At 44.3% G+C, this 14,275-nt stretch overlaps 1 long non-coding RNA gene across 2 annotated transcripts; it reads left to right on the plus strand.

The window, feature by feature from the left end:
* Positions 1–1,437: 1,437 nt before the first annotated feature.
* LOC140469150 (uncharacterized) lies at positions 1,438–14,001 on the plus strand. 2 transcript variants are annotated; one of them, XR_011955986.1, is made up of 3 exons: positions 1,438–1,545; positions 7,838–7,944; positions 13,965–14,001. It is a non-coding gene; the product is annotated as an uncharacterized lncRNA (long non-coding RNA). The 2 variants fall into 2 exon arrangements; XR_011955985.1 differs by lacking the exon at positions 13,965–14,001 and adding an exon at positions 9,950–9,985.
* The last annotated feature ends 274 nt before the right edge of the window (positions 14,002–14,275 follow it).

Genomic DNA, 14,275 nt, shown 5'->3' on the forward strand with positions numbered 1-14,275 from the left:
GTACATAGTGAAGAAGGTTACCTCAGGTTACAGTGAGATATTGATCAGATACGGATTAATTTAGATAAATATGAGGTGCTGCATTTTGGAAAAGCAAGTTAGGGCAGGACTTATAGACTAGGTGAAAGTGAAGACTGCAGATGCTGGAGATCAGAGCTGAAAAATGTGTTGCTGGAAAATCACAGCAGGTCAAGCAGCATCCAAAGATCAGCAGAATCGACATTTCGGGCATGAGCCCTTCATGATCCCTGAAGAAGGGCTCATGCCCAAAACGTCGGTTCTCCTGATCTTTGGATGCGCCTGACCTGCTGTGATTTTCCAGCAACACGTTTTTCAGCCCAGGACTTATAGACTGAATGGCAAGGCCCTGGAGACGCTTGCGGAACAAAGAGACCTTGGACTGCAAGTTCATAGTCCTTGCAAGTCAAGTTGCAGGTAGATAGGATGATGAAGAAGGTGTTCAGTACGTTTTCCTTTATTGGTTAGAGCATTGGGTATAGGATGTGGGAGGTCATGTTGCTGTACAAGACATTCGTTAGGCCACTTTTGAAATAGTGTGTGCAATTCTGGCCTGCCTCCTTTCAGAAAAGTACTGTGAAATTTGAAATGTTTCATAAAAGACTTACAAGGATGTTGTTAGGGTTGGAGGATTTGAGCTACAGGATGAGGCATAAAAGGCTGGGGCTGTTTTCCCTGGAGTGCCATAGGCTAAGCAGTGATGTTATGGAGGTTTATACAATCATGAGGAGCATGAACAGAGTAAATGAACAATGTGTTTTCCCTGGAGTAGTGGTGTCCAAAAGTAGAGGACATTGCTTTAGGGTGAACGGGGCAAAAATTCAAAGGGGCCTAAAGGGCAACTCTTTCATGCAGTGGGTGGAATGAGCTGCCACAGGAAGTGGTGGAGGCTAGTACAATTAAAACTTGTTGAAGGCATCTAAATAGACACATGATATGATTAGGAAGCGTTTATAGGGATATGGGCCAAGTGCTGGCAAATGGGAATAGATTAGGTCCGGATAACTGGTTGGCATGGATGAGTTAAACCGAAGGGTCTGTGTCGGTGCTATACATCTCTATGACTGTGGGATCATAACAGCTTATACAGCTCTGCTTCATCTCTGGGCTCCCTCATGACCACTTTGTCAATATCTAGCTTGCTCAGTATCGAACAATGGGTGTATTTTTGGTCTGTTTAGTATTTTACGATTACTTTAACAGACAGTTTTGTAAGTTATTTTTTCTCTACTGCCCAGCCCCTGACCCTTAGCAGCTTATTAATTTTTTTTCTGGAAAATCTTTGACAGTCAATAATTCTTTTTTCCAATAAGCAAGTGTATTTTCCTTCCGTTTCTGACTATCAAATGCTGCACCATTTTCATTCCCTGTAATCAGTTTTGCACTCCCTGAAACATCAACTGTGTTTCTCCTTCCACAGAAACCAGTGATTAATGCCAAAGCCCTGTTGCCTGTGGAGAGGGTGATGTTTGACTTTCTTGTGCAACTGCAGTTTGTGTGGTGAAGGTACTCCCACAATGTGGTTAGGTGAGAGACATTACAGAGTATTCATTACAGCAACAGTGATGATTTGAAGGTAATGTCCAAATCAAGAACAGTTTGTAGTTTTATCATCATGCTTATAATTTCACAAAAATATTATTGGGAACTTTAGACATAAGGTCATAGACTGATGATATTAGGTCAGGTGACTGGAAGCATTGCCAAATAAGCAGGCCTTGAGGAATGTCTTAAAGGGGGAAAGCAGACCTGTGAGGTTTTGGCTGAGAATTTCAGAAAATGTTGCTTTGGCAACTGTAAAAGCAGCCATACAGGTGAAGTAATGAATTAACAGATCATTGGGAGTCTTGAACAGAATGGGTTGTCGAGGTCTCAAGGATGTGTGATGCAGCGAGCTAGGGATGATCACAACCAGGAATTAAATCAAGGGTGACAATTTTAAATTGAGGGATGTGGGCCGGATGCTGGCAGGTGAGATGAGATTGGGTTGGAATATCTGGTCGGCATGGATGGGTTGGATTGAAGGGTCTGTTTCCATGCTGTACATCTCTGTGGCTCCATGTTGTTGATTATGAATAGGAGCCTATTGATGGATCAACAAGTTTTGGTACGAGGGAGTACTTGCGCAGCAGAGATTTAGATTTTCTTAAGATTACAGGGAGATTGAATGTGGGAAGCTGGCCAGGAGTGTGTTTGGATACTGAAGTCTGGAGATAACACAAGGTGGATGAGAGTATATGAGCTGAGACAAGGGTAGAATCAGTGAGAAATAGTGATCTTGGAGTGGGACTAGTCTGTCACCCTCACCTCTCCTCTGGGATTCAGCTTGTTGCTAGATTGTGAATCAGGGCGGTAACACAATCGGGAGCTGACTGGTCCTGGTGGAGCCTAAAATAAGTGTCGCTCAGCTGGCTGTTGCTGAGCAGCTGCTTGATAGCCCTGTTGATAACATCTTCCATCACTTTACTGCTGATTGAGTGTGGACTGATAGAGGGAAACTGGCTGGGTTGGATTGCCCTGTGTTTTTGTGTTGAACATCCCTGGGCAATGTTTCACATTGTCGGTAGATGCCAGTGCTGGAGTGGTACTTGGTTTGGTGGGTGGCAAGTTCTGGAGCACAAGCCATCAGTATTATTGCCAGAATATTGGTAGGGCCCGTAGCATTTGCACTACTTAACCATTTCTTGATGTTATTCAAACTGAATCAAACTGGCTTAAAACTCGCATCTGTGATGTTGGAAACCACTGGAGAAGGCTGAGATGGATCATCCCACTTTGCACTTCTGGCTGAAGATTGCTGCACATGCTGTTGTCTTATCTGGTGCGTGGGTGTGTGAGACCCCTTCATCAGTAAGGGTGGGGAAATCTGTGATGTTTCCTCCAGTGCATTTAATTGTCCATAACGTTCACAACTGGGTGTGGCAGAACTGCAGAGCTCCGATCTGATCTACTGGTTGTGGGATCGTTTAGCTCTGTTGCTTGCTGCTGATGCTGTTTGACATGAAATAGCTTCAGGAAATGGTTTAAGTAGAATCCAAAGAGATTAAACAAATATATCACAGACAAAAGATGAACTGGACCAGAGAATAGGACCCCTTAAAGATTAACGAGGCTGTCTATGGAACCACCGGGGGTGGGAACGATATGCGAATATTTCACGTCCTTTTTACTGGAGAAAGATATGGAAGCTCGAGAGTTTGGAGAAATAAACAGAGAGAACATGAAAAGTATCCATGTTACAGTGGAGGTGTTACTGGATGTCTTGAATCGCATCAAGGTAGATAAAGCCCTGTGACCTGATCAGATGTATCCCGGAACTTTCTGGAAATCTAGGGAAGTGATTGTTGGGCCTCTCCTGAGGTATTTGTATCATTGATAGCGACAGGTGAGGTGCCATTATTTTAAAAAGGTGGTAAGGAGAGGCCGTGGAACAAGAGTATAGTGAGCCTGAAGTCAGTGGCAGGCAAGTTGTTGGAAGGGATTCTGAGGGACAGGATATCCATTTATTTGGAAAAGTAAGGAATAATCATTGACTGTTGTCAATGTGGCTTTGTACGTGCACAATCGTGTCTCACTAACTTGAGTGAGTGTTTTGAAGTGACAAAGAAAATTGATTAAACCAGACTGTGAACGTTGTTTATATGGACATTCAACAAGGTTCCACAAAGCAGACTGGTTAGCAGGGTTAGATAACATGGAATGCAGGGAGAGCAAGCCATTTGGGTACAAAACTGGCTTGATGGTAGGAGACAGAGGGTGATGATGGAGATTTGCTTTGTGGACTGGAGGACTGTGAGCAACAGTGTGCTGCAAGGATCGATTATTGGGTACTTAAATAAATGACTTGGATGTGAATATATGAGGTATGGTTAGTAGCTTCACACAAGAAAACAAAATTGGAGGTGTAGTGGACAGCGAAGAAGGTTAGTTCAGAATACAACAGAATATTGATCAGATGGGTTAGTGGAGCAAGGAATGGCAGATAGAGTTCAATTTAGATAAATGTTAGCTGTTGGATTTTGTAAAGGACTTATACACTTACTGGTAAGGTCCTGGGGAGTGTTGCTGAACAAAGAGACCTTGGAGTGCAGGTTCATAGTTCCTTGAAAGTAGAGTCACAGGTAGGCAAGGGAGTGAATGCATCGTTTGTTATGCTCTCCGTCATGTTGTGGCTGTACAGGACATTGATTAAGGCTCTTCTGGAATTCTGTTTTCAGTTCCAATCTCCCTATTCCAGGAATGATGTTGTGAAACTTTAAACATTTCAGAAAATGTTTGCAAGGACTTTGCCAGAGTTGGACAGTTTGAGGGCAGTGCATGTTTGGAGTGAGCTGCCAAGGGAAGGGGTGGAGGCTAGTACAATTACAACATTTAAAATACATTGATTAAGCCACTTCTCGAATTCTGTTTTCAGTTTGAATTTCCCTGTTCTGGGAAGGATGTTGTGAAACGTGAAAAGGTTCGGACAAGATTTAGAAAAACGTTGCCAGGATTAGAGGATTTGGGCTACAGGGAGAGGCTGAATAGGCTGGGGTTAATTTCCCTGGAGAGTCCAAGACTGAGAGGTGACTTCACGGAGATTTATAAAATCACGAGGGGCATGGATAAGGTAAGCAGCCGGGGTTCTTTTTCCTGAGGTTAGGTGGGTCCAAAACTAGAGCATATGGTTGAGAGGGCAACGATTTAAAAGGAATCTAAGGGCATTGTTTTCAAGTTGAGTGTGGTGTGTGTATGGAATGAGCTGCCAGATGAAGTAGTGGAGGCTGATAAAATCACAACATTTAAAAGGCAACCGATTGGGTACGTGAACAGTAATGGTTTTGATGGATACAGGCCAATAGCTGGCAAATGGGACTCCAGTAGTTTAGGATTCCTAGTTGGCATGGACGAATTGGACCGAAGTTCTGTTTCTGTGCTGTACATGTCTATGATGTTAATAAACTAAGATGCGTTCCTCTTTTGTGGAGAGCTAGCTGCAGCACAGATAATTGTCCTTGGAGCTGAGAAGGTGAAGCAGTGATTTTGACCTGGTGCAGATTTGGTTCCAAGGTCTTGAATTTGCGGAGAGAGAAATTGTTAACACTGTAACTACTTTCAAGTAATTGGCAAATAATACAAAGTGAAAATGTGAACATTATTGTACTCAGTAAGTTCTGAGCATCTGGAACATTCTGAATGACACAGATGCAGCAGGTATTCTGAAAGAGACTTGGAATTTTAATTTTTAAGGAAAGATTTGGGTGGGCTGTGGGCAAATAGGAGGGGAATTGGGACAGATTTGCAGCATCTCCAGAGGGAGAGAGTACAGCCCCAATGGGCTGAATAGCCCCCAGGCCCTGTGCTCTGTGATACTGCCCCATTCACTGTGAATGATGAAGCTCATCCCAGGGCAGAGAGAGGGATTAGCCCTCCACTCTCATCACAATGGGGCCCGGCTGATTGACGGCAGCTCCTGACCAATGGGAGGAGAGTCTGTGTGGTCCTGCACCCAAAGGGAGTGAATGAGGGGTGTGGCCAGCAAGATGACACATGTCCATGAGCTGTGCAGGTGCAGTGTCACTGTTTGGGTTTGGGAGAGACAGCAGAGACTGGGACAGAGGCTGTTGGACCTGAATTACAAACTCCCGGTAAATTAAAACCAAAAGAACTGCGGATGCTGTAAATCAGAAACAACAACCAGGAGGTTCTGGAAAATCTCAGCAGGTCTGGCAGTATCTGTGAAGAGAAATCAGAGTTAACGTTTCAGATCCGGTGTCCCTTCCTCAGAACTGATACTGAGAGAAAAAATGTTGGTTTATATGCTGAAGGTAGGGTTTAGGGGAGGATGTAAGGAGTAAAGGACAGGTGGGGATAGAGCGAGAAGAAGGTTTGGATAAAGGAGTGGATAACGATCTGGCTGGGGGAGGGCTACTAGCTGTTAATGGAGACTGTTAGTGGCTAACCATAGGTAGTGTGTAATGACAGGCTGTGAGAACAAGGCCTGGTGTGTGGGGTAGGGGGGCTAGGACATGGGGTTGCTAAACTATGGTTAGCCACTAACTGTCTCCGTTGTAAGCTGTTCTCCACAGACATCACTCCATGATTGGAGCTGCAGAGGACAGAGCTGCAGATGGGTGGCATGGTGGCATAGTGATTAGCACTGCCGCCTCACAGCGCCAGAGACCCGGGTTCTATTCCTACCTCAGGCAACTGTCCATGTGGAGTTTGCACATTCTCCCAGTGTCTGCGTGGGTTTCCTCTGGGTGCTTCGGTTTCCTCCCACAGTCCAAAAATGTTCAGGTTAGGTGAATTGGCCATGCTAAATTACCTGTAGTGTTAGATGTAGGGGAATGGGTCTGGGTGGGTTGCTCTTTAGACGGTTTGTCTGATCTAAAAACCTTGTCAATATCCTTCCCAACCCCCTCTGTACTCCTCAAAGATGTATCTTAAAGTTGTTCTCTTTAATCAATGTTTCCAGCATTTGTGAAGCACTTTAGGAGATTTGTCAGTGTGAAAGGCTCCATACAATGCAGGTCGTTGTTGTTAATGTCTGACATTAGGAGAAACAGGAATGAACACTCTCTTATACCTGATGAACAGCAGCAAAAGCAGGAAGCACTGAGCATGCTCCAGCCCACAAAGGGCCTCTGGTGATTGATCTCAGTGTAGGACCAATAAGAGGATGGGGACGGGGCTGGAAGACAAGGTAGTGCCAGTTGGTCTGAGTGAATGAGGGGCGTGACTACACTCAACCATGTGATAAGCTTCTAGATTAGTGGTGCTGGAAGAGCACAGCAGTTCAGGCATCATCCAAGGAGCAGCAAAATCGACGTTTCGGGCAAAAGCCCTTCATCAGGAATAAAGTGATACCACGTGATAAGCTTCACTGTCAGCACTGTGATGTTGTGACCAAGGCATTGGAAATGTGTGAAGGTGCAGGGCATGGTTAAGGAAAGACATATTGACCAGGAAGAGAAAGAAATTTTAATGGAACGGGCTGAGACGTTTTACAGAACTTAGTGCACATTGGAAAACACAAATTTGAAAATCCCAGGCCCGTGTTTGTGGCAAACGGGAAAATGCTTCAAATGGTGAAAGGCGTGAGTGATCGCCGCCATCTTTATTGGGGGCAGTGATCCACGGGACACGTGTGTGGCTGCCAACTTTGAGAGGGGCAAGCTGCAGGGGGACGCATGAACAGCCTTCCTTGGCAGGGAGTGATAGGGCAGGATTTACACAGTATCAGAGTCAGGATGTTTTCAATGTCAAAGAGTGTGCTGCTAGAAAAGCACAGCAGGTCAGGCAGCAACCGATTGGGGGGAAGGAAGATGGAAACGTAGGACAGCTCAAAAGGGTAATGCCGAGTTGGAAGGCTGGATCTGGGATAAGGAGGGTGGAGTGGAAATGAGGAAACTGGTGAAATCCACATTGATCCCATGTGGTTGGAGGATCTGAACACAGAAGATGAGGCGTTCTTCGTCCAGGCACCAGATGCCTGGGATTTGGCGGTGGAGGTGGGCCAGGACCTGCATATCTTTGGTAGAGCGGGAAGGGAGTTAAAGTCTTTGGGCACAGGCTGTTTGGCTTGTTTAGTGTTTTACTGTTACTTTCACAGACCTTTTGTAAGTTAATTTTCCTCTGCTGCCCAACCCCTGACAATGTGCTGCTCTCTAAACGGACTAAATTTTCCACAGTCTCTTTGCCAGTGAATAATTCTTTTTTTTCAACAAAAGAGTGCATTTTCCTTCCATTTCTGACTATCAAATTCTGCAACATTCTCACTTCCTGTCATGCATTTAGCACTCCCTGAAATATCAACTATGTGTTTCTATCTCCACAGACACCAGTGATTAATGCCAAAGCCCCATTGCCTGTGGAGAGGGTGATGTTTGACTTCCTTGTACAGCTGCAGTTCGTGTGGTGAAGGTGCTCCCACAATGTTCTTGGGTAAGAGATGTTACAGATTATTCACTTAGCGACAGTGAAGAGTTGACAATGTGTGTGCAAATCAATAACAGTTTGTATTTTTATCATTTTTATAATTTCACAGAAATTGAGAATTTCTGACCTAAGGCCACAGATGGGGATATTAAGTCAGGTGATCAAAAGTATTGCCAAATACGCAGGTTTTCAGGAATACCTTAAAGGAGGAAAGCAGGTCTGAGAGGGTCAGGGAGCGAATTCCAGACCGTGTTGCCTTGGCAACTGTCGAAACAGCCAGACCGGTGAAGCAATGAATAAATGCATCTTTGGGAGTCTGAAAGAAAATGAGTTGTCGAGGTCTCACAGGTTGTGTGGTGCAGGGAGACAGGGATGTTCACAGCCAGGAATTACATCAAGGGAGAGAATTTTAAATTGTTGCTTGTAAATAGGAGCCTTTTGATGAATCAACAAGTTTTGGTACAAGTGAGCACTTGGACAGTAGAGTTTTAGATATTCTTGAGATTACATGTAAGTTGAATGTGGGAGGCTGGCCAGGACTGTGTTTGGATAACGAAGTCTGGAGATAACACAAGGATGGACGAGTATTTCAGCAAATGAGCTGAGACTAGGGTGGAGTTGGGTGATGTCACTGATGTAGAAATAGCAGTTTTGGAGTCGGGCTCCTCCTCATCACTCCCCCTCCCCAATTCACAAATATTGTTCGTTGTTCTGTCTGTCTTTTCTGGTTATGTCCTTCTCTCCAATTCTGCTAAGAACTAATATTTCACCTCAAGGTTGTTAGAAAATCCTACTCCATCTCCACTCTCCCTTTCCTTTCTGAATTCCTCATATGTGGTGTCCATCCAGGATCTATCTTTGTTCCCTCCTGTATCTCACCTACATACTGCCAGGAGGTGACATCGTATTGGTTTCCCATGTACACTGACAATGCCCAGCTCTCTCTCCCTATCATCCCTCTCCATTGCTCCACTGTTACTCATTCATCAAACTGTTTACCACAGGCCTACAACTCGATTGGCTGCAATTTCCTCCAATGAAACACTGCAATGGTTAAACCCATTGCCTTCAGTTGCTATTACACATTCCTTTGCCTTACTGCTGAGGCCCTCCCTGTCACTGGGAAATGCCTGAGGCAGAACTACACTCTTCACAGTATTGCTCTCATATTCTGACCCCAAGGTGATCTTCTGATCAGACATCTGCACAATCGCAAACACCAGGAATTCCAATCTCTAAAATGTTTTTCTCCACCTCACCCCAGCTCCATTGCTATTGAAACCCCTTACCCATGTCTGTGTTGCATTAAAGTTGACAAATCTAAAACCGAACCCTTGATTCTGCAACTGACCCAAAGTCTGGTTCCAGGTTCCCTCATGATGGGACACATCCTCTCAGTATTTACCCTGTCATACCCCTTAATAAGCCTATATGTTTCAATAAGATCCCCTCTCATTCTCCCCCAAATCCAGTGAGTCGAGTCCAAACTTCTTCAGCCTTTTCTTGAAAGAGAGTCCCTGCAAACCAGGGATCAGCTCAGTCAATCTTCTCTAAATGTCTCTGATAAAGTGATGTATTTTCTTAAATAAAGGGACCAAAACGTCTCTCCTTACTCCATATGTGGTCTCACTCGCACTTTATAACGTTACTCTCAGGTATGTACTGCAAACTCTTATACTGCAAATCCCTTCAAACAAGGAACAACGTTTCATCTCCCTTCCTGATGACCTATTGTAACTGTGTGCTGGATTTGTGTTTCCTGCACAATTACCTCCTGGTCTCTTTTGTGTTGCAGCTTTCTAAAGTTTCCACCATTTAAATAGTCCTCTGCTCTTTTATTACCTCCTCCAAAATGAACAACTTCACGTTATCCTAAGTTATGCTCCATTTGCAAACTTGGTGTCCACATCTCCAACGAATCCCTCTCTGTAAACAGTTTATAATCCTTTTGGAAGTTTACTGTTCTGCATTTTCTAGGAGATTTCCCCCTCATTCTTCTAAACCTTTCCAGGGAGCACCGGACAGTGGGAAGCATGCTGAGTTGCTGTCTTTTCAGAGAGACTGTTTGGAATGACTGGGAGGATCTTGCTGCCCATTGGTCAGAAGTTGCCCATCAAGCTGCATGAGCCTTTCACACCCCATGTCTTATTGATGAGGCACAGCGGCAGCATGGAAGGAAAGAAAAGGAAGCAAATCCTGCTGTCCGCATCTCACCGACTCTTGGAACATTCTGTCCCATGTGTCAAAGATCTGCCCTGTTCAGTCACATGAAGTCCCAAGGTGGAATCTCATAGAAACCCACATAGATTTCCCCTTGAACTGACTGCTGGTCTCCACAAGGGGTAATGTGTACAGTCATCCTGGACCAGGAGGAGGGGATGGTGTGAGTTTCTAACCAGACCTGACAGTGACAGATTTTATAAACTTGTATTACAGGATACTACAGGTATTCAGATAGGAATCTCAGTAATTGTGATGCCAAACTCTGATTGAATTACTCCATTCATCAGGACCTGGATATTTGCACTGTGGGTGAGTATTTTGTTCCAGCTCAATTCCATTTTCTGCATAACAATTCTCCTTTGAATCAAACCATCCTGTCAATCGATCTCCCCAAAATCTTTAATATGTGTCCAGTAATCCTTTTGTGATGAGTTGATGAGTGTAAGGTTTAACATCCTAATGGTATATGTTTTGTAAGCAATTGTCTCTCAGCTCCCCTAAATTTCCTTTGCTACAAGGAGAACAATCTCAGTTTTCCCAAACCCCTGATTCCCCAATGTCTGTTTGTTGTCTATAAGGCACACATCAGGATCATGTTGGAACATTCTCTACTTGCCTGCATCAGTGAAGCCCTCAACAGTATTAAAGAAAGCGAACATCCTCCAGAAAAAAGCACTGTACCTCAGTGGTGTCCCATCCACCACCTTCAGCATTCCCTCTCTCAACCCCCGATGCACAGTGGCATCACTGTCTAAAAGGTAAAGTCAGCATTGTCCTACCAGACCATAGGGCTGCTCTCTTATTAGGGAGAGATGTCTGATGGTAGTTTAACCTGAAGGTTACCACAGCCCAGTCAAGGGGAGAGGTTGAGAACGAGAGTCCGTCTATTGTAGATGGATACTATTGGTATGTATTAACAACACCCATGTCCCTGCAACTAAAAACCACCATTCCTTGAACCATCCTGGTAACTTTCCTGTGCACCCTCTCAGGGACCCTGCCATCCTTCCTAATGTGTGTCCGACCTCTGGTTTGCACAGACCCAGCTGCTCTGTGTTCCTGTGGGTGATGTCATCATCGAGCAACAGTTGCACTAAACCTCACTGTCTGTGAGGGTGGGAGACACAAATCCCCAAAACATTTGAGATGTATTTAGTGTGCAATTGCTATGCCATGATAGATGACACTTTTCCACAAGTACTGGAAAATAGATGAGGAGAGTTCGGTGGTAGTTTTCTTTCTCACAGACTCAATGGACCACCAGAGCGTTCTTCTGTTCTGTAGACCGCTGAGGTGTTTATTATAGGAATATGACAGGCTCCATTGGACATCAGGTCAGAAAAGGTGATACTAGAATAGATGACACGTGATTGGTTGATTTTCTTTGGAGGAAAGTGAGAAGCAGAGGTTTAAGAGGAAATTCAGAAGCTCAGCGCAGGAATTGTAAAGGGCCATTATCAAGTGAGAAATAAATATTGGGCATCCTGAAAGCTGGAAATAAAGAAAGGCACATATAGCAGAGCTTTGAGAGACTGGAGGGGATTAGACATGGGGAGGATAATGAAGCTGGAGGAGATGCAAGTTGGAAAGGATTGTGAGGATGGAGGATGTTACAGAGATAGAGATATTTGTGATAGAGGTTTTAGGATTTTGAGGCTGGAGAGGAATTATAGAGATGAGGAAGATTTGTAAGGCTGGATGAAGTGGCACTGATAGGGAGAGTTCCAAGCATAGAGGAATTTATAGAGATAACGAGTCATAAAGCTACACAACATCGACACAGATCCTTGTGGTCCAACCAGTCCTTGTCGACCATAAATTCGAACTGAACTAATCACACCTGCCTCCACTTGGTCCAAGTCCATCCTAGCATTCCCTATTGATATACGGGTCCAAATGTTTTTTTTCCTATTAGAATCCCATTCCCCTACCCTTGTGCTCTATATTTACACCTGACTAATTCACTCAACCCAATCATCCCTGAACACTATGGGCAATTGATCATGGCCAGTTCACCTACCCTGTACATCTGTGGATTGTGGGAGGAAACGGGAGCACCTGGAGGAACCCACGCTGTCATGGGGAAGAATATGCAAACTCCACATGGGCAATCACCCAATCCAGGAATTGAGCCTGTGTCCCTGGTGCTGAGAGGTTGCATTGCTAACCGTTGAGCCACTGTGCCACCCTGAAATTGTAATTGCATTCAAAGCTACTACGTCCTCAGCAAGTTTATTCCACATGTGAACCACTCTTTGTGCAAAAACAAAAAATAAAATCTGGAACTTCTTTTTAAAGCCTTACCTTTTAACGTGAGAAAAGGATGTCCCCAATCTTGAATCACGCCCCCTCCCGGAAAGGGCACCTGCTGTTCACATTGCCGAAACTCTTCAGGATTTTATAAACCTCGAATAAGGTCACCCCTCAGCCTCCTGTGCTCCAGTGAAAAAGGACAGACTATCCAGACTCTGCTTATAATTCAATCCTCCATTCCCATCACCATCCTGGTAAATCTCTTCTGAACCTGCTCTGATTTAATAATATCCTTCCTATAACAGCACAACCAGAACTGGGCACAGTATTTCAGAAGAGGCCTCCCCAACATCCTGTACAACCTCAACATAACGTCCCAACTCCTATATTCAAAGATCTGAGCAATGAAGGCAAATGTGCAAAACCCGTTCTGAACCACCCTGTCTGCATGTGACACATAGTTCAAAGATCTGAACCCGTCGGTCTCTTTGTTCCATATCACTATCCGAGGCCCAACTTATAATCAGTGTAAGTCCAGCCTTCGTTTGTTTTACCAAGATGTAATATTTTGCATTTATTCCAATCCAAAAATCACAAACATCCTTTGAGTATAAAGGCAAGAGGAGTATACTTAAGAGTTAAATCAGTAAGGCAAAAAGGGGAAGGAGACTGCATTGGCAAATAGGGAAAGGGTTTTTAGAAATACATTAAGAGCAAATGGGTCACTAGAGAGAGAATAGGCCACCTCAAAGATCAGCAAGGCAGCCTATGTGTGAAGATGCAGGAGATGGGATTGTTGGGGGGATACTAAACGAGTGGCATCAGTTTTTACTGTGGAGAAGGACAGATTTGTGGAGGTTGTCAAGATTAGAGATCGTGAGGGTGATGAGACAGGAGGAGATTAGAGGATGTTACAGAGATTGAGATGTTTGTGATACCAGAGATGGTGATGATTCTGAGGCTAGAGAGGATTTCTAGAGATAAGGAAGAGTTTTGTCTGGATGAGGTGACAGTGATCTGGGGAGTAGTGAGGATGGAAGAATTCACAGAGATAGCGAGAGTTAGAGTCATAAAGTGATACAGCACAGAAACAGACCCTGTGGTTATACCAGTCCGTATCGACCATAATTCCCAACTAATCTAATCACACCTGCCTCCGCTTGTTCCACATTCATCCAAATATTTCCTATTTATGTACTTGTCTAAATGTCTTTTAAACAGTGTAATTGTATTCACAGCTGCCTCTTTTTCTGGGAGTTCACTTCACACATGTAAATGTAAAAATAAATCCCCAATTTATTTGTTAAACCTTTCTCATCTATTTTCAAATTGTATGCACCCAGGTCTTGAATCCCCCCCCCCCCCACTTTATCTACACGCTTCATGGTTTTATAAACCTCTAAGGTCATCCCTCAACCTCCTACGCTCGAGTGAAAAAGCATCCCAGCCTATCCAGCTTCTCCTTGTGACACAATCCCTCCATTCATGGCAACATCCTGGTTAGTGTCTTCCGAATCCGCTCCGATTTAATAATATCCTTCCAATAACAGCACAACCAGAACTGGACACAGTATTCCAGAAGAGGCCTTGCCAGCATCCTGTACAGCCTCAACCTAAATTCCCAACTCCGTTACTCAGAGGTCTGAGCAATGAAGGTAAGTGTGCTATCCACCTTCTTAACCACCCTGTCTACATGCGACACAGACTAAGAAGACCTGAACCCCTCGGTCTCTTTGTTCCAGATCACTACTCAAAGCCTTACTTTTAATTAGTGTAAGTCCTGCCGTCGTTTGTTTTATCAAGATGCAATATTTTGCATCAGTATTTACTGTGGAGAAAGACACGGGAGATGTAGAATGTG

This window comes from Chiloscyllium punctatum, chromosome 48 (genome assembly GCF_047496795.1).
Source record: "Chiloscyllium punctatum isolate Juve2018m chromosome 48, sChiPun1.3, whole genome shotgun sequence".
NCBI lineage: Eukaryota > Metazoa > Chordata > Chondrichthyes > Orectolobiformes > Hemiscylliidae > Chiloscyllium > Chiloscyllium punctatum.